This window comes from Delphinapterus leucas, chromosome 16 (genome assembly GCF_059928025.1).
Source record: "Delphinapterus leucas isolate spDelLeu-1000000601 "Yukka" chromosome 16, BTC_Dleu_Yukka2, whole genome shotgun sequence".
Lineage (NCBI taxonomy): Eukaryota > Metazoa > Chordata > Mammalia > Artiodactyla > Monodontidae > Delphinapterus > Delphinapterus leucas.
Genome location: NC_143144.1, coordinates 55,780,093 through 55,801,742, shown reverse-complemented (window position 1 = coordinate 55,801,742; position 21,650 = coordinate 55,780,093). Strand labels below are relative to the sequence as shown.

Here is a 21,650-nt window from a genome sequence, read left to right as displayed (position 1 = left end):
CATCCTTTTCCTGGACAATGAAAACAAAGCACTTTAACTCAGTTTAATTCCATCTCTCCTGACTTACATTCTATTGTTGTTCATGTATTTTAATTCTCTATATATTCTAACTGCCAAAAGACTTTGTTATTACTTTTTTATACAGACATAATTGATTCAGATTTATTTACCCTCATAATGTGCTGCAACTCCAAGCTTCCAGCTGGGATTCTTTTCCTTCTGCCTAAAAGGAATACCCTTTTTTTGTCTTTTAGTGGGGGTTTGCTGGTGATTCATTTTTTTCAGTTTTTGTGTCATTGAAGATGTATGTATCTCACCTTCATTACTGAAGGGTATCTTGTTTAGTATGGAATTAATTATAGGTTGGCAGTTATTTTCTTACATCATTTTGAAGATATCTTTAAGTTGTCTCTGGCTTCCACTGTTTCTATTGAAAAGTCACAGCTATCTATTCAATCTTTGTTCCATGGAAAATAACGTGTTCTTAAAATCTTTGTAAGGAGACAATTTTGCTTTAAAATTTCCCTTTGTCTCGGACTTCAGCAGTTTGGTTCTTAAGTGTTTACTATGATTTTCTTTCTTGTATGTAAAAACAACCCCTCAGTTTTTTTTTTAATGAAAAAAACCCCTCAGTTTTGGAAATTTTTTATGTATTAGCTATTTATAAATGCATAAAAAATTGCCCAAAGCTTAGCCGATAAAACCAATAAATATTTAATATCTTATATAGTTTGTGTGAGGGATCCAAAAGCAGCTTAACTAGGTAGGTCTGGCATGAAAGCCACATTGCTTTTTATGACATAGTCTCAGAAGTTACACTCCCTCATTTCCACAATATCCTATAGGTTACAGAGGCCAACGGTATTCAGTGGGGGAGGGGGCTACACAAATGTGTTAACACTGAGAGAGTAGAATAACCGGAGCCCATCTTGGTGGTTGGCTACCACATTCTACACTCTGTTCCTTTCATATGCAAAACACACTCATCCTCAAAAGATTCATCCCATTACATCGAGTCCAAAATTTTATATCTACATCAGGACTAGGTAAGCATGAGGAATAGGTATGCACTGGTGGTTCCAATATATGGACCACCAGTGGGGATATTTCCACCATCTGTTTTTTCCACCATCTGGATTTTGGTAATTTGGACCTTTTTTTTTGTTTATAGCATGCCTCATATTTTTTACTGGATACCAGACCTCATGTATTAAAAATGTATGACACTATCTCTTCCCTGAGCCAATTAAGTTTTCTTCTGGCAAATAGGCATGGTACAACGGATCATCTTAATCCTATCTAGGCTTGGTTTTAGGCTTTGTTAAAGATGATTTACTTTTTGCCCTTACTCCTAAGATATGGCTTTTCTGTAGTCTCTTCTAAAAGTCCATGGAATTTACATAGTTTCTCTACCTTTGCCAATGTCTAAGTCCATCCTCTGTCTTCCTAGCACACTGAAGTTGCTGAATCTCTGTTAAGCTCTTTAGCCTCAAAGATACTCCTTTATACTGGATTTCTTGGAATATCATCCTGTGTATATAAAGCTCCACAATTGGCAATTGTCTTGAGGCAAGATGGCATACAGGTTTTTGGACTCACTTTCCTTTGATTCTCTCTGCTGTGGAATTTTGTCCCTCAAGTTCCAGTTGTTTGTCTCCTCAGCCCAGTGGAACTGATTCTTTCTGTTATGAATATGTTCATCTATTCTAAAAACTGACAAATTACCTCAGAGAAAAAAGCCAAGAGCCTATCAAAACTGACCAGAGATATTTACAAAGTACCAGGTAGAATTTCCAGAAAATGAAAATATATCAACTGAAAATTAAAACTCAAGAATTATATTAAATTATGTATTAGAAACTCATGAAGAAGTGAGTGGTAAAATGGAAGATAGATCTGAAGATATTTCCTGAATGCAGCACTGTCAGAGAGAAAAGAACAATGAAAAGAACTAAGATACAAAGAAGCGAGAATTTCAGCAAAGGTCTAATTAGAGTTCCAGAAGAAAATGATAGACAAAATGCAGGATAGGCAATATTTGAATAAATAAACACTAAAAATGTCTGCAATTGATGAAAAGACACAAATCTTCAGATTCAGGAAGTCCAGCAAATACAAAGTAAGATAAATAGAAAAACAACTATACCTAGAGACAGTTTAGACAAACTGAAGAATACACACACACTCACACAAGAAGAAGAAGGGGGAGGAGGGGAGGAGGAGGGAGAGGGGGAGGGGGGGGAAACATAAAGCGGGCTAGAAATAAAGAGCAACAATTAGGCTGAGATGAAATAGTTATCTAAGTAGAAAATCCCAAAAAATTGATCTAAAAAACTGGAACTAAGTGACTACAGCAAGGTTTCAGGATACAACATTAATAATACAAAAGTAAATTGCTTTCCTTATTTCAATAATGAACAAGTGAAATTGGAAATTAAAAACAAAATACTATTTACATTAGCACCAAAAAATGAAGTACTTAGAAACAAATCTAACAAAATAAATATAAGATCTATATGAGGAAGATTTTTAAAACCTGATGAAATAAATGTAAGATCTAAATAAATGTAGAGATATCCCACTTCATGGATAAGAAGACTCTATATTGTTAGGATGTTTGGGCTTCCCAACCAAATATACTAACATCTTAACATCTTCTCAACCAAACATTTTCAATCTTATCTATAGATCCAGTGCAATTGAAATAAAAACCCAGAAAGTTATTTTGTGAATATCAACAAACTAAAGTTTTACTGGAAAGTCAAAGACCCAAAATAGTTAACAAAATACTGAAGAGGAAAAACCAAGTAGGAGAATTGACACAACATGACTTCAAGACTTAACTATAAAGGCATGGTAATAAAGTCAGTGTAATACTGGTAGAAGAATAGACAAATAGATCAATGTAACAGAACAGAGAGTCCAGAAATAGATACATACAGATATATTCAACTGATTATTGATAAAGGAGCAAGGCACTTCAATAAAGAAAGGTAGTCTTTCAACAAATGGTGCTGGGACAACTGGACACCCACATGGAAAGAAAGAAGGAAGGAAAGAAAGAGAGAGTGAGAGATGGAGAGAGAGAGGAAGGAAGGAAAGAGGGAAGGAGGGAGGGAAAGAGAGAGAGAGAGGAAGGGAAGAAGAGAGGAAGAAGAATCTAGACACAGACTTGCCCCTTTCACAACTTATAACTGAAATGGATCATAGATCTAAATGTAAAGCGCAATACTATAATAATTCCAGAAGATAACACAGGGGAAATTGTAGGTGACACTGGGTTTGGCAATGACTTTTTAGATACAACACCAATAGCATGATCAATGAAAGGAAAAACTTGGTAAGTTGGACTTCATTAAAATTTAAAACTTCTGCTTTGTGAAATACACTGTTAAGAGAATGAAATGATAAGCCATAGTCTGGGAGAAAGTTTTTGCAAAACAACGGTCTGATGAAGGACTTTTACTCAAATAAAAACCCTTGGTTAATGGCCCAAGGTGACTCACTACTGTATCTAGATTCCCATTAGCAAGGAAAGGAGAAGGAGAGGGAAAGGGCACATCTTTTCCTTTTAAGGGCATAACCTTGAGATTTGCACACATCTCTTCAGCTCATGCTTTATTGGACAGAACTAAGTCATATGACCCAATTGCTAGGAAGCTGAATTTTTGTTTTTGGCAGGCCTGTGACCCACTAAATTTGAGAGTTCTATACTGCAGAAGAAGGCAAGAATGGATATTTGAGACCATTACTGTTTGTTTCTTAATTGAATCTAAGAATACAAAAAAACTCCCCCAATAAAATTGTGACAATGCTTGTCACTTAGAATTTTTATTGTGTACTTATTGAAATAGAACTTTTTGCTTTACTTACACATGAACTTAATTACATATTACTTCTGTGCATATATAAAAAGGAATATGTAAGCAAAATAAATTATCCAAGGTATTTTAAAATTTTCTTCACATTCAGAGTGTGTTCTCAATCACTTTAACTTGGAGGCATAAATATCTGAGTTTTTCTATTGGGTGTCACCCTCTGTACCATAACACAGGTTTATGATCCAGCATTTCTTTAAAAAGTGATTAACTATTACCTCCAGGATATTATTACACACAGCTGACACCCATTCTGCAGGTTTTGATGCTGGTTATGACTTAAAGAAACTAGTAAATTAGTATTGACCCTGGACAGCTATGGATCTAACTAAAACTTGGGGTTCTGTGAGTGTAGAAGGGGAAATTGGTATCAAGGGACAACTAGGAGTTTCAGCAACATGGTCATCATTTCCATATCATAACTACAAGGTAAATGAAACCCAGAGAATGGACTAATTTGCCCAATGACACACAATTACTAAGTCATGGGGCCAGAATCAAGCAAGGTGAGTCCAGATTTACAAAACTACTGTAAAACACAGATCTAGAATTTATAAGGCTTTGAGGAAATTGGCATACTTATAAACTGTTTGTAGGAGTATAAATCACTACAACATTTTAGGGAGGGGTGATTTAGCAGTACCTGTCAAAAATTTAGATGTGCTTCCCTTAATTTTTTTATTTTTATTTTTTTAAATATCTTTATTGGATTATACTTGCTTTACAGTGGTGTGTTATTTTCTGCTTTATAACTAAGTGAATCAACTATACATATAGATATATCCCTATATTTCCTCCCTCTTGCGTCTCCCTCCCACCCTCCCTATCCCACCCCTCTAGGTGGTCACAAAGCACCGAGCTGATCTCCCTGTGCTATGCGGATGCTTCCCACTAGCAATCTATTTTACATTTGGTAGTGTATATATGTCCATGACGTGCTTCCCTTTAAACCCAACAGTTCCTCTAGAACTTTAGACTATAGAAATAACAGCACGAATGTGCAAAGATACATATTTAGGATCTACGTGAGCGAGTAACTTATACTGGCTTTAAATTAGAAACTGGTGCTGCAAATAAGAGCGGTGGCTGGGGGGTGGGTGGGAATGGTGGCAGGTACATTGAAATTTCAGAGCCAGCAGTAGCAATACTGTCATTGGTGCAAGCCACAGAGTCTATAACCAGCAGTCACAGCAGTGACACCCCCGCTAGACCAGTTCTGTGGTAGGATTTGGGGGAGTTTGTCTTGCTGAGTCAATCTCTAAGATAGGTTCTCTGGTAATTCCAAAGATTCTGTGAGCTGCCAAGTATTTTTCAGTAAATTCCTTTTCCCCTTAAACTGTTACATTAGTTTCTACTGGTTGTCACTGAGAACTGTAACTGATACATTGGCCTCATTTCTTTTCCTCTAAACTGCCAAGATGTTACTGCCTTAGGATCTTTGCTCTTGGTGTTCCATCTGCTGTGGTCTCACAGGGCTGCTTCCTATGTATCACTCTGGATTTAGGTCAAAGGTCAGCCATGGAAACACTGCCCACATCCCCCAATCTCAAGAAGTTCTGTACACACACTCTTCACTCTTTCAAATCTCCATGTTTCATTGTCTTCACAAAACTTATCACTAGGTGAAATTATTTAGCTCACATGTAGTTGTTTTCTTGTTTATTTCTTCCCCTCCCACGAATAGAAACTCCAGAAATTACCATGCCTAGAAAAGTGCCTGGCAGTTAGTATGGGCACCAAAATTTTTGCTGAATTAATAAATGAATGAAAGAATTTTACATCTTTGTTTTGTAATAGCATGTAATTGTGAACAGCCTTTGAATATCCATTATCAGGAAATTAAATAAACTGGGGACACAACCATATAACAGAATATTATATACCTATTAAAAACATGAAGTATATTGTATATATCTTTTTTTTTTTTTTTTTTTTTTTTTTTTTGTAGTACGCGGGCCTCTCACTGTTGTGGCCTCTCCCGTTGCGGAGCAACAGGCTCCAGACGCGCAGGCTCAGCGACCATGGCTCACGGGCCCAGCCGCCCCGCGGCATGTGGGATGCTCCCGGACCGGGGCACAAACCCATGTCCCCTGCATCGGCGGGCGGACTCTCAACCACTGCGCCACCAGGGAAGCCCTATTGTATATATCTTAATCTAGAAAGAATTCCACAACAGATTGCTGAGTGAAACAGTGAAATGTAAATGAAAGTACTCCTAAGGTGATATGATTTCATATGTGTAACATGCCTAGAAAAAAATACGGGAAGATATTAAGCAAATATGTTAAGAGTAGTTAACTCAGTATAATGGGAATACTGAGATGGAAAGAGAAATCCCCCACTTTTTGCATAAGAGTTGCTTTTTATTTTTGGCAACGATCATGTATGCACTTTTAGTTTCAAACAAATGAACTAGCTTGAAAAAGATGAATTTATTGGAAAAATACTAAGGTGTGATATCCTTTGTAATGAAAGGAAGAGTTAAACATACAACTACTGAAAGGGCAGGAATGTTACTGGGTCTCAGAAACTCCCAGAATCAGAGATATAAAAATTCCCAGATCTGAAATGCAAATCAAAACTACAATGAGGTACCACCTCACACCAGTCAGAACGGCCACCATTAAAAAGTCTACAAATAACAAACGCTGGAGAAGATGTGGAGAAAAGGGAACCCTCCTACACTGTTGGGGGGAATGTAAATTGGAGCCACTATGGAGAACAGTATGGAGGTTCCAGAGTTGCCATATGATGCTGCAATCCCACTTCTGGGCATATATTCAGAGAAAACTCTAATTCAAAAAGGTACATGCACCTCGATGTTCATTGCAGCACTATTCACAATAGCCAAGACATGGAAACAACCTAAGCATCCATTGACAGAGGAATGGATAAAGTAGATGTGGTACATATATACAATGGAATACTACTCAGCCGGAAAAGAGAATGAAATAATGCCATTTGCAGCAACATGGATGGACCTACAGATAATCATACTAAATGAAGTAAGTCAGAAAGAGGAGGACAAATACCATATGATATCACTTATACGTGGAATCTAAAATATGACATAAATGAACTTATCTATGAAATAGAAACAGACTCACAGACGTACAGAACAGACTTGTGGCTGGTTGCCAAGGGGGAGGGAGGATGAGGGAGGGAGGGATTGGAAGTTTGGGATGAGCAGATGCAAACTATTATATGTAGAATGGATAAACAACAAGGTCCTACTGTATAGCGCAGGGAACTATATTCAGTATCCTGTGATAAACCATAATGGAAAAGAATGTGAAAAAGAATGTGTGTATATATATATATATATATATATATATGTATAACTGAGTCACTTGGCTATACAGTAGAAGTTAACACAACATTGTATATCAGGGCTTCCCTGGTGGCACAGTGGTTAAGAATCCGCCTGTCAATGCAGGGGACACGGGTTCGAGCCCTGGTCCAGGAAGATCCCACATGCCGCGGAGCAACTAAGCCCATGCGCCACAACTACTGAGCCTGCGCTCTAGAGCCCACAAGCCACAACTACTGAAGCCTGCATCCCTAGAGCCCGTGCTCTGCAACAAGAGAAGCCACCACAATGAGAAGCCTGCGCACCACAACAGAGAGTAGCCCCCACTTGCTGCAACTAGAGAAAGCCCGCGCGCAGCCACAAAGACCCAACACAGCCAAAAATAAATAAATAAAATAAATAAATTAAAAAAAAACATTGTAAATCAACTATACTTCAATAAAATAAATTGAAAAAAATAAAAATTCTCAGATGTTTTTCCATCAATCTCTTATCTCAGTTACTGTTTGCATGTCAGCTTCATTCTATGTCACTGCTACACTTCTGCTACCCAAATCTAGAGCAGCGATTGTAGCTAAGCAATAGAGAAAGCTGCCCCCTTCAGCTTCATGAAAGACTTCATAGAACTATCATCAAAGACTTATCATCAAAGACTTCATAGAACTATCCATAGAGCCTGTATACTTATCTGTTTGTTCTAGGCAGAAGAGGAAGCAGTAAGGGAGATGGTTTGTAAAGAACCACATATGCGGCATTCAGATTGGTACTCTGAGTTCTCTTACCTCAGAGAATACATTTAGAACAATGTAAATGATGCAAGATTCCAGTGATGGACATCCACGGTGAAAACTTTCACATTGTCATCAGGGTAATTGACTATTGTCTAGATCATCCATGTCTTTATGTCCACGCAGACTGTAGGTAACATCTCATCTTTAAGCATTGCTGAGAACCCTTTCACAAACTGGGAACTAGTATGTAACTCTGAATAGGGACTGCCAACAGCTGTAGTACTATATTATTTCTCATACACCTTGGTTAAATCTTAATCACATTTATTTAGATGGTTGATATCTTTACACAATATTTTTGCCCAAACAAGTCAGTCCCATCAAAATCCATAAGGAAGTGTTTTAAAGCTGCTATGTTTGTTTGTTTTATTTCAGTGTCTTAACAAAATGAAGGATTATTGCTTTCTCATGTCCCAGTCCAATGTGGGTTAACAGACACGGGGAGGGGGCTCTGTTCCATGCAGACACTCAGGGACCTAGGTTTCCTATATCTAGGGACTCCACCTCCACCAAGGGGCTCAGAGTCCTCCAAATTCTCCACATCTGGACTTCAGAAAAAGAAAAGGAGGGAAAATAAAGAAGCCAATACCTGCTCTTAATCATCACAACCTAAAAATGACACACATTACTTCTTCCCACATTCCACTGGTGACTTATGAACTCATCTAGAAACAAGTCAAGTTGGGAAATATAGTCTGGCTGTGTGCCCAGGAGGAACAGGAGAAAATGGATATTGGTAGTTGCTATTTACTTTTATAACAATTGATATTAAACAGCTTATTGTATTTTGCAGATGCTTATTTATAAAACCACCTCTTGTTAGCATGAACAATACCATGAGTGCACAACTGCTTTAGCAGTTTCACATTCTGTATTAATTGAAGCTCTTTTGGTTGCAAATATCAGAAATCCAAAGCAAACTAGTAAATGAAAAGAAGGACATATTTGCTCACATAAGCAAATCTCAGATGGTGGAGGTATAGAGCCAACCCTGGGGACAGTTGCAATAACAATAGGGTCTTCTCTCTTTGTTGCTGATCTTTGTTTTTCTCTTTGCTTATTGGCTTGCTTCTTTAAAACTGTAGGTCTGTGTGTTAGGTGACATGTGCTCAGATCCAAACATCTCTCTAATCAGTCCTAGTTCTAGAAATGGCAGGAATGGACTACAATAAGCCCAGGAGTCATTCCCAATATTCAATGTGATCCTCTTAACCTTGAGCTTGGGCTCAACAGGTGTTGTGCTCATGTGAGCAGAAATGATAATATGCCACTTTGGTACTAATTAACTTATCAGTTCATTCATCTCTCTGCTGTTATCATGGTAAAGAGAATAATTCTATCAATACTAAAACAGGAGGTTAAAAGTTCTGGCAGAAGAGTGAAGCTGTAGGAGATCTACAATGTTTGTAGTGTTTGGCACCCTTTCAACAGCTATGAAGCAAAATAGGGTTTTTTATTAGAAGATGAAAAGAGGTACTTGAAATATTTAGCACATTACTATACTAGGATGCTTTAGAAAAGGTTTCCCACAGTCAAAATACATTCCTCACAACAGGGACTATGAGCAGTTGCCCAATATATCCATTCCCCTCTATTTCTAGAGCAGGAGTTGGCAAATTTTTCTTAAAGGACCAAATAGGGAATATTTTAGGATCGCTATGTGGCCATAGGACTCTACAGATCTCTGTCACAACTACTCTCAACTCTGGTATTGTAGCACAAAAGCAGCCACAGACAGCACCAAAAGCACAAGCAACAAAAGGAAAGGTAGATAAACTGATCATCATCAAAATTACAAACTTTTGTGATCCAAAGGGTACCAAAAAGAAAGTAAAAAAACAACCAGCAGGGGCTTCCCTGGTGGCAAAGTGATTGAGAGTCCGCCTGCTGATGCAGGGGACACGGGTTCGTGCCCTGGTCCGGGAAGATCCCACATGCCGCGGAGCGGCTGGCCCCATGAGCCATGGCCGCTGAGGCTGTGCGTCCGGAGCCTGTGCTCCGCAACGGGAGAGGCCACAACAGTGAGAGGCCCGCATAACACAAAACAAACAAAAAACCCCAGCAGAATGGAAGAAAATATTTGAAAATTATATTTCTGATAAGAGATTTATATCTATAATATATAAAGAACTATTACAATTCAATAACAAAAATACAAATAACCCAACTGAAAAATGGAAGAAGGATCTGTAGAGACTTTTCTCCAAAGAAAATATACAAATGGCCAATAAGCTCATAAAAAGATGCTAACATCTTTAGCTATTAGGGAAATGCAAAACAAAGCCACAGTGAGATATCTTTACACAACTACTAGGATGACTATAATAAAAGAGATGATAAGCATGACAAGGCTGTGGAGAAATCAAAACCTTCATACACTGCTGATGGGAATGTAAAGTGGTATAGCCACTTTGGAAAGTAATCAAGGCGTTCCTCAAATGGTTAAACATAACGGTTACCATACTACTCTGCAATTTCACTCCTTGATATGTACCCAAGAGAAATGAAAACATACAACACAAAAACCTGTAGATGAATGTTTATAGGTGATTTATTCACAGTAGCCAAAAGGTGGAAACAATCCAAATTTCCATCAACTGATGAATGGATAAACAATATGTAGCATATCCCTACAATGGAATATTATTTGGCCACAAAAAGAAATGAAGTATTAATACATGCTACAACTTGGATGAACCCTGAAAACATTATGCGAAGTGAAAGAAGCCAGTCGTAAAGGACCACATATTGTATGATTCCATTCATATGAAAAGTCTAGAATAGACAAATCTATAGAGACAGAAAGTAGATTATCGGTTGCCTAGGTCTTGGGGGGAAGAGGAAACAGGAGATTCAAGGACAACAGCTAAGGGGTATGGGGCTCCTTGTCAAGGTAATGTAAATATTCTAAATTGTGGTCCAGATTGATTTAGACGCATGATTCTGTGAATATAATAAAAGCCTTTGAATCGTACACTTTAAATGAGTGAATTGTATGGCATGTGAAGTATATGTTAATAAAGCTATTTACAAATATGTAGCCATAGACAATAGGGAAAATGGGCAGGGCTGTATTCCAGTAAAATTGTATTTATAAAAACAGGTGGCTGGGACCTCCCTGGCAGTCCAGTGTTTAAGACTCCGTGCTTCCACTGCAGGGGGCACGGGTTCGATCCCTGGTCAGGGAACTAAGATCCCACATGCTGCGCGGTGCAGCCAAAAAAAAAAAACCAAGAAAACAAAACAGGCGGCTGACCTGTGGGCCATAGTTTGCTGCACCTCTGTTCTAGAGTGATAGAATCCTCAATTTTTTAGCTAGTCACTGGCTTATTAAAAAAAAACAAAACAAAAAACCCTACGTTTTCCCAGCCTCTTTTGCAGAAGCTTGGGTACAACTTTTGGGAATTGCCCTTAAGTGGAAGAGTTATGCTTTTCAAATGCTTCATCCTTCCTGTTCACTGCAATGGCCAGAGCTCTAGTGGCCATCTTGGACACTGAAATGAATTTAGAAAATGAAAGCCACACATAGTAGGCAACAAGATAGCGGGAACCTCACCCCATGAATCACCATACTAACCCCAGACCGATTTCATCCAGATTTCTTGAAAGAAAAAAATAAATGTATGTCATGTTTAAATAACTTTCATTTTAGAGCCTTCTGTTACTCTGTGCTCACAGCTGAACCTAGTTCCAACTACTAAAGCCCTTAAGGAATTAAACAAAAACAGCTAGGCTTCCTGGAGGGGTTCAAGTGGATGCTATCCAACATTCAATTCTATGAACATAGACATCCAATTCTCTCCTCTTCTCTTTCTCTCTCTCTCTCTCTCTCTCTCTCATGTAACATTTTTTTAAATGTCAAATTTCATACATACAAGCAGCACCATACAGAACAGTCCCAATGTTTGCTAAATCTCTGTTTAGTCCAAGTCCTGATCACTGTCTACACAGTCTGTTGTGGGTTTCTCTATGGGTCAGGTAGCGTTAGCATTAGCTTGTGTCTTCCTCTGCTCTGTAGGACAGAAGAAAACAGTCCTCTGGGTGGGTCCATCTTTACCTTGATAAGATTAAAATAATGTCTGAAGAGCTCTAAAAGAGTCATAAATGATCTCCAAATATAATGTTTACTGTTGTTCACAAAAAGATACAGATACACTATAGCATATCTTCTCCATAAGGGTGTGAGGCATGGGACAGACCTAATATTCTTATGCTCCCCACTAAAAAAGGTATCTCTGTGTTCCAAGTCATACTCTGTTATGAAATAAATGTTTCTGTCCCCCTAAAGTTTATATGTTGAAGCCCCAACCCCCAGTGTAGTTGTATTTGGAGATGAGGCCTCTGAAGAAGTCATTAAGGTTAAATAAGGTCATAAGAGTAGGGCCCTGATCTGATAGGATTAGTGTCCTTATAAGAAGAGACACCAGAGATATACCTCTCTCTCTCTCCTCACACACACACACACACACACACACACACACACACACACACACACGAGTGAGGAAAGCCCCTGTGAGGATGCAGCAAGAAGGTGAACATCTGCAAGCCAGGAAGAGAGTTCTCACCAGAAACGGATTAGCCAGAACGTTGATCTTGAACTTCTGACCTCCAGAATTGTGAGAAAATTAATTTTTGTGGTTTAAGCCACCCAATCTGTGGTATTTTGTTATGGCAGCCTGAGCAGACTAACACATACTCCAAAAGGATAGTGTGGAGAAGAAGATCCTGCTTCAGCATCATTTTCCAATTGTCCTCTGATAAAAACCACTTTAACACTGACCTGGTCATAAGCTGGCTTCACATACTCTGGACCTGCTTGATATTTCAACTTGACTCTTACTCTCACGAGCAATTTTTTGGGTTCTTGGAGGCTCCCTGCTAGGGTGCCTTCTGACTGCAACTCCTTCTGTGACATGTAGAATGACCAATCATCCTGAATTGCCTGGGACTGAGGGGTTCCTGGGACTCAAGATTTTTAATACTAAAGCAGGGAGAGTTCCAGGCAAACTTGGAAAAGCTGGTCAACCTAGATGGGCGATGCATTCTATTCCCCCAGTTACTGCTCCATTTACAGCTCTGAATTTTCTAATAATCCACACCACACAGATTCTCTCTTTTGGTGCCCCATCTCCCTTCCAGGCAGGGCTCTTGGGAAAGAGTCAAAAAGGCTCCAGGCAAGCTCTCTCTTTCTCTCATGTGCCCCACATCTGGTGCATGAGAAATACTCAAACATCATTTTCCCTGGTGGGAGGGACAGCTGATCCCAACATAGCAACTCTCCTTTGCTCCTGTGCCAAAACTTCTTACTGACCCATTTCTCCTACCCTTAGGATTTCCCAGATGTGAGTCAGACACTATCGTACTTCTTAAAAGCCAGGGGACATATATCAAGCTCTCTGAGTAGTGCCATTGAAGCCTCACTCACCAGACGTGAAGGGGAATGGGAAAGCATAACAATGGCTCTCTCCAAAACTCCTCCTCATGAAATCATCTCATTCAAAAATCTTCTTTTAGGCCTGAAACTGGTGAAAAGTTCCAATAATTGAAAAACTAGTTCTTGGATTGTGGTGACCAAATAGAGCGAGCAAAATTGACCAAAAGTCCTAGATTCTGCCACATTTGCACCAAAAGCCAAGCTTCCAATGGGCTACTCCAGCCAATGACCGAGTGCAGCACAGATAATAAGGCAGGCTCTTCCCTAGGAGGACTCCTCTGACAGTGATTTTGGCTTATGGACCCCCAACAGCCTTGCTGAATCTTCCTCAGACTGTGTAGAAGTCTAGGACTCTTCCACCAACCTTCCCTCCTTCTCTCCTTCACTCAGTTTCAGACTTGCATCACAGTTGGATAGCTCTCCCAGCCTCCCCTGGCTCCCTCCCCATTCTCTCTCACAAGTGTTTCCTCTAATAAAACTGCTGCACATTTAATTTCATCTTAGCAACCACCTCTCATAGGACCCAGACTAACACAAAGATATTTCCTTCAAAAACATGCATCTGTCAGCACCTCACTTTGGTGTTTCATAGTTGTTGCACTGTAATACTGCAGGCAAAACTTCTAATTCAATATCCATTTAGGCCATTAATCATGAGATGAATGAATGGTATGGTAAGAGGGAGCACCATGGAAAATGATGGGACTTTATATTTCTTGTTGTTCAGTGACTCCCAGTTTTGTTAAAATATATGTTTAATTTGTAAAAGTACAAAGTGAATTTTGGCCACAGTTATCATTGTGGGTGCTGAGTGTGTGAGTGGAGACACTGTATATGTGAATCTACCTTTGGATGGGCAGCTGGGCTTGTGCCAGGACTCGGATGAGACGGTTGCTACATGCCACCTTGGAATTCCAAAGTAACCTCAACGCCAATATCAGATTCTTCCTTTATTCCTCCACCTTTTCTTCTTCTCCTGATTTCTTCTCATTTCTCTCTTCTCTCTTTCCACCATATAGGGAGAGAATAGAGAATGAAGTCTTTATTTTGCATAGTCTGAAAAAAGATAAATTGCTTAAATCTGTACCCCAAAGAAGGCAGAATAAAAATAGCTTTCTATACTTGTTCCCTAGAATTTCAAGAACCCAAAATACCTTCCTCTCTTTTTTCTTTAGAAGAAAAACTTTTGATTGTAGTATATTTTTTATATAACAGTTAGTGAAAAACATCAATTTTTACTCATTTGTTTCATTTTTCCTGTGAGGCTTGTTGACCCAAACTGTATTTTGATAATACCCTGATAAAACCTCAATGCTCTTCCAGGCAAACAGGATTTCCACTATGTGACTTGCACCAAGGACTGTCATCTGTCAAAATGTGACAACATATCTTTGTCTTCATTATAATGTCAGGCAATTAAAAAGGTTTTACTGTGGACAATTTGTCTATATTAAAAAGATATAGCAGATATGGAAAATAGAAAGTAGACGAATATAAAAGAAATGAAAGGATTCAATGGCCACTCTTCAAGTACTATCACTGTTAAGTTTGAAGTATTTGTTAGTGCTTTTTTCTATGCATAATGTTTTTACAAAAATATGACCTTAGTGGCTATTCACACTTCGTTATTTGAGGGTTTATGTAGGCATAAGATCAAAGGATTGATTCTCAGTCATATTCTAAAGAAACAGAAACCAGAAGAAACATAATTCACTTGGTGGAAAGTCCAAGATAACACTTGTCAAGCCCTTTGTTAAGGTCAGAGACTGCATTTGATGATGGTGACCTCCAGTTGTCTTAACAGTCCCGAATTTACAAGTACCTGACAGGAGTTTAAATGTTTCCCCGAGCCGAATAGCCAGTGCCAGTTTCCTTAGTTAACCTGCACTGTGAGGGCTGGTGCAGGGTCAAGGGATAGGAGACCAAGAGAAATCTCAGGTCATCGGTATAGCAATGGTGACCCGGGCACTCGCTCGGCCTTGTGCCCACCGTAAAATGCACAAGGGCTGTGACTCGGCCCCACTTCTAGGACAACAGGATGCAGAGCTGAAGGTAAACAGCCCTTGCAGAAGTGGCTCACCGGGATAACAAGCACCAGGGGTTTGAACTTTTCTAAATAGAAGCACGACGCAGGAGGTTTCAAACACAGGTTCTGCAGCGAAAACAACGCGGTTACACCAGCTTCACCAAATACTAGCTCTATGATCTTAAATCACTTGCCCTCTTTTAGCCTTAGCTTCCCCGTACATAAGATGGAAATAATAAAATTTCTTTCTCCTGGGACTGTTGTTGAAGAAGGGATTAAGTGGTACGGCGATGCTGGTGTTAAGCACAATGCCAGACACGTGATATCTATTTTAGGGAGTTGATTGTCACAAAGTCCCCGACCTTTCCCCGCCACGAACAGCTTCCCTTCCGCACCGGCTTTCGGCTGACTGTTCACCTCAGCCCCTCTCAGCCGAACGCGATCCTTCCGCGCTAGCGTCACTTCCGGGAGAGCCTACGCGCGGCTTCCCGACACACCCGGATGCAGTTATCATGGCTGCTATCAGTGATGGACCGCAATGGAGGTCGAGTTAAGAGTTGCTCGGGAAGCCCTCAGAGTTTGGGGCTTCAAGGAGGCCTGTCAAAGGACAAAAGATGAGATCGCTGGGCGGCAGGGTGTCCCAAAGGGTCCTAGAAACTGCGCCTCCGCGATTCCTGTTAACTTGCCGCCAAGTTTTTCTAGAGGAGTCGCTCCTCTTGGCAGGGTGGAGCCTCACTTCCTACCCAGCAGTTCTTTGTGTGCCGGGTTTCTGTTCCGGGCTTTTCCAGCTGCTTAGGAGCTGAGGGGGCAGTGCGGTGGCTGGCCGGGGAGGAGCGGGTGGGCCGGAGTCTAGAACAGAGAGAGGTGGGGCGCGCTGGCGACTCTGAGGCGGCCAGGCTGGGGGCGCCCTAGAGTACAGCCCCGAACTGCCTACCCCTCTGGAGCCTGGCCCCTAGAGGCTGAGATGCTTCTCACCAAGGGGCGCTCCGAGTAAGCCATAGAGCTCTTCCCTGCCCAACTTTACTCAACTTTGATCTTCAAAAACATCTAGGATATGTATTGATATAATGCAGTATGTGATTGGTTTTTTTTTTTTTTGTCCCAAATACAAGCAAACTAATAATGTTAGTAAGTTTTAGAATAGGGAAAGTTCGCATGTTGAGTCATGTGGTTTTCTTTTAAGGTTTAAATTTGGATAACATGCTAGTGCTTACGAGATTTTACCAAAAACATTCTTTTACTGAGCTTTGCTGCTGTGCAGTTATGATGAAACATGAAGATGTCAGAATTGTACCTCACGATAAGGCTTTAATTGCCAGAAGGTTCTGAAAGTGCAACAGTAATTCTAGGTTTAGATATATTAATTTGAGTTAGTTCTCTTGCAGGGTGCCCTATAGGTTTTGTCATCGGGTGAAACAGGAACAAATGTGAGTTGATTAATATTTCCTAGTAGTTAAAATTACTTCTTAAGTGCTTAATTACTTATTAAGTAATTTTAAGAAGTTAAAATTACTTCCTAAATGCTTAACTGTATATCTGTTGGATTCCAAATCTCAATTGAAACCATTATTTGTCTGAAATAGGTAATGAGCTGATAATGTGTGAAGACATACAGAATATTACTATTTTTATAGGAACAAAAATATGGAAACTAATATTTAAAGCAGGTTGATTCAATGTAATGTAATGTGTTGTAATTTGGATTTTCACTTAAACTCTCAAAATTAAAAGAGCTGACCTAGAAAGTCTTAAAAATGAAGAAAATAAAAAAGAAATGTGAACATTTACCCCTTCTCTGAATATTCTGTTGTTTGAGTGGAAAATAAATGACATTAGAAAGCACCTGGGATTTGTTTTTACAATTACATACTATGTGCAAAGCACTGAGTTGAGAATGGATGAGAAAGTGCTTTGTAATACATAAAGTAATATATAAATCATAACAGTTATTACTCTCACTCTTCTGGCCAAATCATGTCTCTCTGTGGTGCATTTTAAGCTCCAAACGTGTAGTTCTTGTACTAGTATTAATATATACAGTTGTAGTAGTATTTCAAAGAAACCAAAAATGAATGCTCTGTTATACATTTTAAATGTTTTTCCTTGTTTATGTGTTCTTTGAGGTTGTGTTTACAAGTGCATTTGTACACATTAGAGTACTGGTAATTTGATGGTCGGGGTGGAGGGGGAGATTCTTACTTTTTGTATGGTTTCTTGCAGGTAGGTCTGCTGGGGTTTTGGCACAGTACCACATGGACCTGGACAAAAGCATTGTTAAGGTGGACATTTTTATTACACTAATCAGTTCAAACGTTTGACCAGTCTATTTAGTTTTCTGAAACTTTAACCCAATGACTAGATGTGAGCTTCATATAGTGATCTGTATTTGTGGGATAATTCATGATCAGTTTATTTTCTACCAAATGTAAAGTTTGATCTCAAATAGTTAACTTTTTTGGAGCACTTACCATTTGCTAATCTCTGTGTTAAGTCCTATACATGCATTATCTCACTTAATACTTAAAGTAACATATTAATTAGGTCTCTTAAACTTCCTATTTTACAGATAGAGAAATGAGGCAAAGAGGGATTAGGATCTTTGCCCCTGGTCCCAAAGTTAGAGCCGTGTACTAGAGGCTTTCCTTCCATTAACTGAAGACTTAGGTAGAAGAAGAATGAGATTGGAACTCAGACCTGGACTCTTGTCCTGCCTACTCTGCTTTGTGAATTAGGGCAAGTCATTTAACCTCTCTGAATTTCATTTTCCTCTGCTGTAACAGATGAACACTTCGAACTATTATACTTTATTGAATCCTGAGTCATCAAAAATCCTTAAAAGGGTGCCTTCACCATTATCTGCTGGATTTTCTTCCAAGCCCCTGACACTCATTCCATAAGTTTTGATGCACACATGCTAGCAGTGACAACTCTATTGCTGCCTGGTCTGACCACACTGTAAGATGTGGCTGATTTCAGAGATGTCAGAATGTAAAATACTGTGCATCTTGGAATTGATGACAGACCATAGGTGATCTCTGAGCTCCTTTTCAACCTCAGTTCTATGACATCTGTGACTTAATAACATTTTATTGCTGGTTTATGTATTTTTTAATGTAAATGATTCAAGATAAAACATAAGCTTCTTGCTAGTGGAAAAGTAAGAATCATGTCTGTCTTTTTCACCTCTGAATCCCCAATAGCTAGAACAATGCCTAGCATGTAGTAAATGCTCAATATATATTTACTGAATGAATTAAGCAAATCTTCATTTCATATTGCAAATACAATTTTTTTAAAAATTGTGTTCTACTTGAAGTTGACGTAAAATATAATAGTATCAACAGTGCAAAAATATTTTGCTAACATTTTTTTGAATGCAAAAGTGCACTGTTAAAAAACAGTGGTGTTTCTTTCCAAACATCTTTTCTGCTTACTGTTGTTGATTGTCGTCAAATGTGGAGTACATTTAAAAAAAATTTTTTTTAAACTTTATTGAAGTGTAGTTGAGTCACAGTGTTGTGTTAATTTGTAGTATGTTTTGGTCCTTGAAGAGGATGATAAAAATTGAAATGCCAACATAGAGACTTTTTAGAAAGGAATCACAGAGATCTTCAATTTAACGAAAGTTGGAAAATGTTATTTCATATCTTTATTAACTTTTTATGAGTATTCTGGAGGTGATTAAGCATGCCATTATTCCAAATGTACAAATGTGTCTGAGTTATGAATGATGAAAATAAACTATAATTGCACAATAGTTTGAAACTATGTGAATGGGCAGAAAAGTGTTTTAGGTTTTGGGGTGGGCAAGTGTAAAATAATGTAACTAAAGAAATTATCCCAACTATATAGTATGTCTAATGATGCCTGCACTTTCAGTTAGAACCAGGAAGAAGGCATAGGAATTATTATACAGTTGTATAGACTGTTATCTGGAGATAATCAACTAAGTGTTCTTCTGTAGCCAGAAAGGCCAACAAGATGTGAGGTATCATGAAAGGGATTTGGGAAAAGTCAACAAACAATATCTTACCCTCAAAATACACAGTGGTCTGTCTAAACATGAGATACATGCAGTTACTTTACATTCATGATGGATAGATCCAGAATGTTCAAAATCCTTTCAATCCCGTCCCCACCACTGTGTGGCTTGTGGGATCTTAGTTCCCCGACCAGGGATTGAACCCAGGCCTGGCAGTGAAAGCACCGAGTCCTAACCACTGTACAGTCAGGGAATTCCCTCAATTCTTAAATATGACTATAGCTATAATTTTCCTCACAGGATTCTGGAAGGCCTATATGCCTAACTTTTAAAGACTAAATACTAATACTCCTAAATAGGAATAAAGTCATTTACATAGCTACTAAAATTTCTATCACTAAAATAAACTCTGTACCACATTACAGCACATTATTACTGAATGAAAATTAACCAGTAACTTCTCTGAATTTCTACTATCAGTTTGCTTTTCTCAAGACCCTTTTTCACAGAAAATGCAGCTTCTTTCTTTTTTTTAACTTTTTTTTTTTAACATCTTTATTGGAGTATAATTGCTTTACAATGGAGTGTTAGTTTCTGCTTTATAACAAAGTGAATCAGCTATACATATACATATATCCCCATATCTCCAACCTCTTGCGCCTCCCTCCCACCCTCCCTATTCCACCCCTCTAGGCGGTCACGAAGCACCGAGCTAATCACCCTGTGCTATGCGGCTGCTTCCCACTAGCTATTTATTTTACATTTGGTAGTGTATATATGTCCATGCCACTCTGTCACTTCGTCCCAGCTTACCCTTCCCCATCCCCGTGTCTTCAAGTCCATTCTCTACGTCTGCATCATTATTCCTGTCCTGCCCCTATGTTCTTCATAACCATTTTCTTTTATTAGATTCCATATATATGTGTTAGCATACGGTATTTGTTTTCCTCTTTCTGACTTCACTTTATATGACAGACTCTAGGTCCATCCACCTCACTACAAATAACTCAATTTCGTTTTCTTTTTATGGCTGAGCAATATTCCATTGTATATATGTGCCACATCTTCTTTATCCATTCATCTCTCGATGGACACTTAGGTTGCTTCCATGTGCTGGCTATTGTAAATAGAGCTGCAGTGAACATTGTGGTACATGACTCTTTTTGAATTATGGTTTCCTCAGGGTACATGCCCAGTAGTGGGATTGCTGGGTCATATGGTAGTTCTATTTTTAGTTTTTTAAGGAACCTCCATACTGTTCTCCATAGTGGCTGTATGAATTTACATTCCCACCAACAGTGCAACAGGGTTCCCTTTTCTCCACACCCTCTCCAGCATTTATTGTTTGTAGATTTTTTGGTGATGGCCATTCTGACTGGTGTGAGGTGATACCTCAATGGAGTTTTGATTTGCATTTCTGTAATGATTAGTGATGTTGAGCAATGTATTTGTTGGCAATCTGTATATCTTCTTCAGAGAAATGTCTGTTTAGGTGTTCTGCCACTTTTGGATTGGGTGGTTTGTTTTTTTGATATTGAGCTGCATGAGCTGCTTATAAATTTTGGAGATTAATCCTTTGTCAGTTGCTTCATTTGCAAATACTTTCTCCCATTCTGTGGGTTGTCTTTTCATCTTCTTTATGGTTTCCTTTGCTGTGCAAAAGCTTTTAAGTTTCATTAGGTCCCATTTGTTTATTTTTGTTTTTATTTCCATTTCTCTAGGAGGTGGGTCAAAAAGGATCTTGCTGTGATTTATGTCATAGTGTTCTGTCTGTGTTTTCCTCTAAGAGTTTTATAGTGTCTGGCTTACATTTAGGTCTTTAATCCATTTTGAGTTTATTTTTGTGTATGGTGTTAGGGAGTGTTCTAATTTCATTCTTTTACATGTAGCTGTCCAGTTTTCCCAGCACCACTTATTGAAGAGGCTGTCTTTTCTCCATGGTATATTCTTGACTCCCTTATCAAAAATAAGGCAACCATATGTGTGTGGGTTTATCTCTGGGATTTCTAGCCTGTTCCATTGATCTGTATTTCTGTTTTTGTGTCAATACCATACTGTCTTGATTACTGTAGCTTTGTAGTATATTCTGAAGTCTGGGAGCCTGATTCCTCCAGCTCTGTTTTTCTTTCTCAAGATTACTTTCGCTATTCAGTGTCTTTTGTGCTTCCATACAAATTGTGAAATTTTTTGTTCTAGTTCTATGAGAAATGCCATTGGTAGTTTGATAGG

At 38.8% G+C, this 21,650-nt stretch overlaps 1 long non-coding RNA gene across 1 annotated transcript in view; it reads left to right on the top strand.

Annotated features, from left to right (window-relative positions):
• Positions 1 to 15,681: 15,681 nt before the first annotated feature.
• LOC111172462 (uncharacterized) overlaps positions 15,682 to 21,650 on the top strand; it is a 30,845-nt gene continuing 24,876 nt past the window's right edge. Inside the window, exons 1-2 of the long non-coding RNA XR_002643945.2 lie at positions 15,682 to 16,866; positions 17,660 to 17,718. This is a non-coding gene — a long non-coding RNA (uncharacterized LOC111172462). The remainder of the gene's footprint in view (positions 16,867 to 17,659; positions 17,719 to 21,650) is intronic.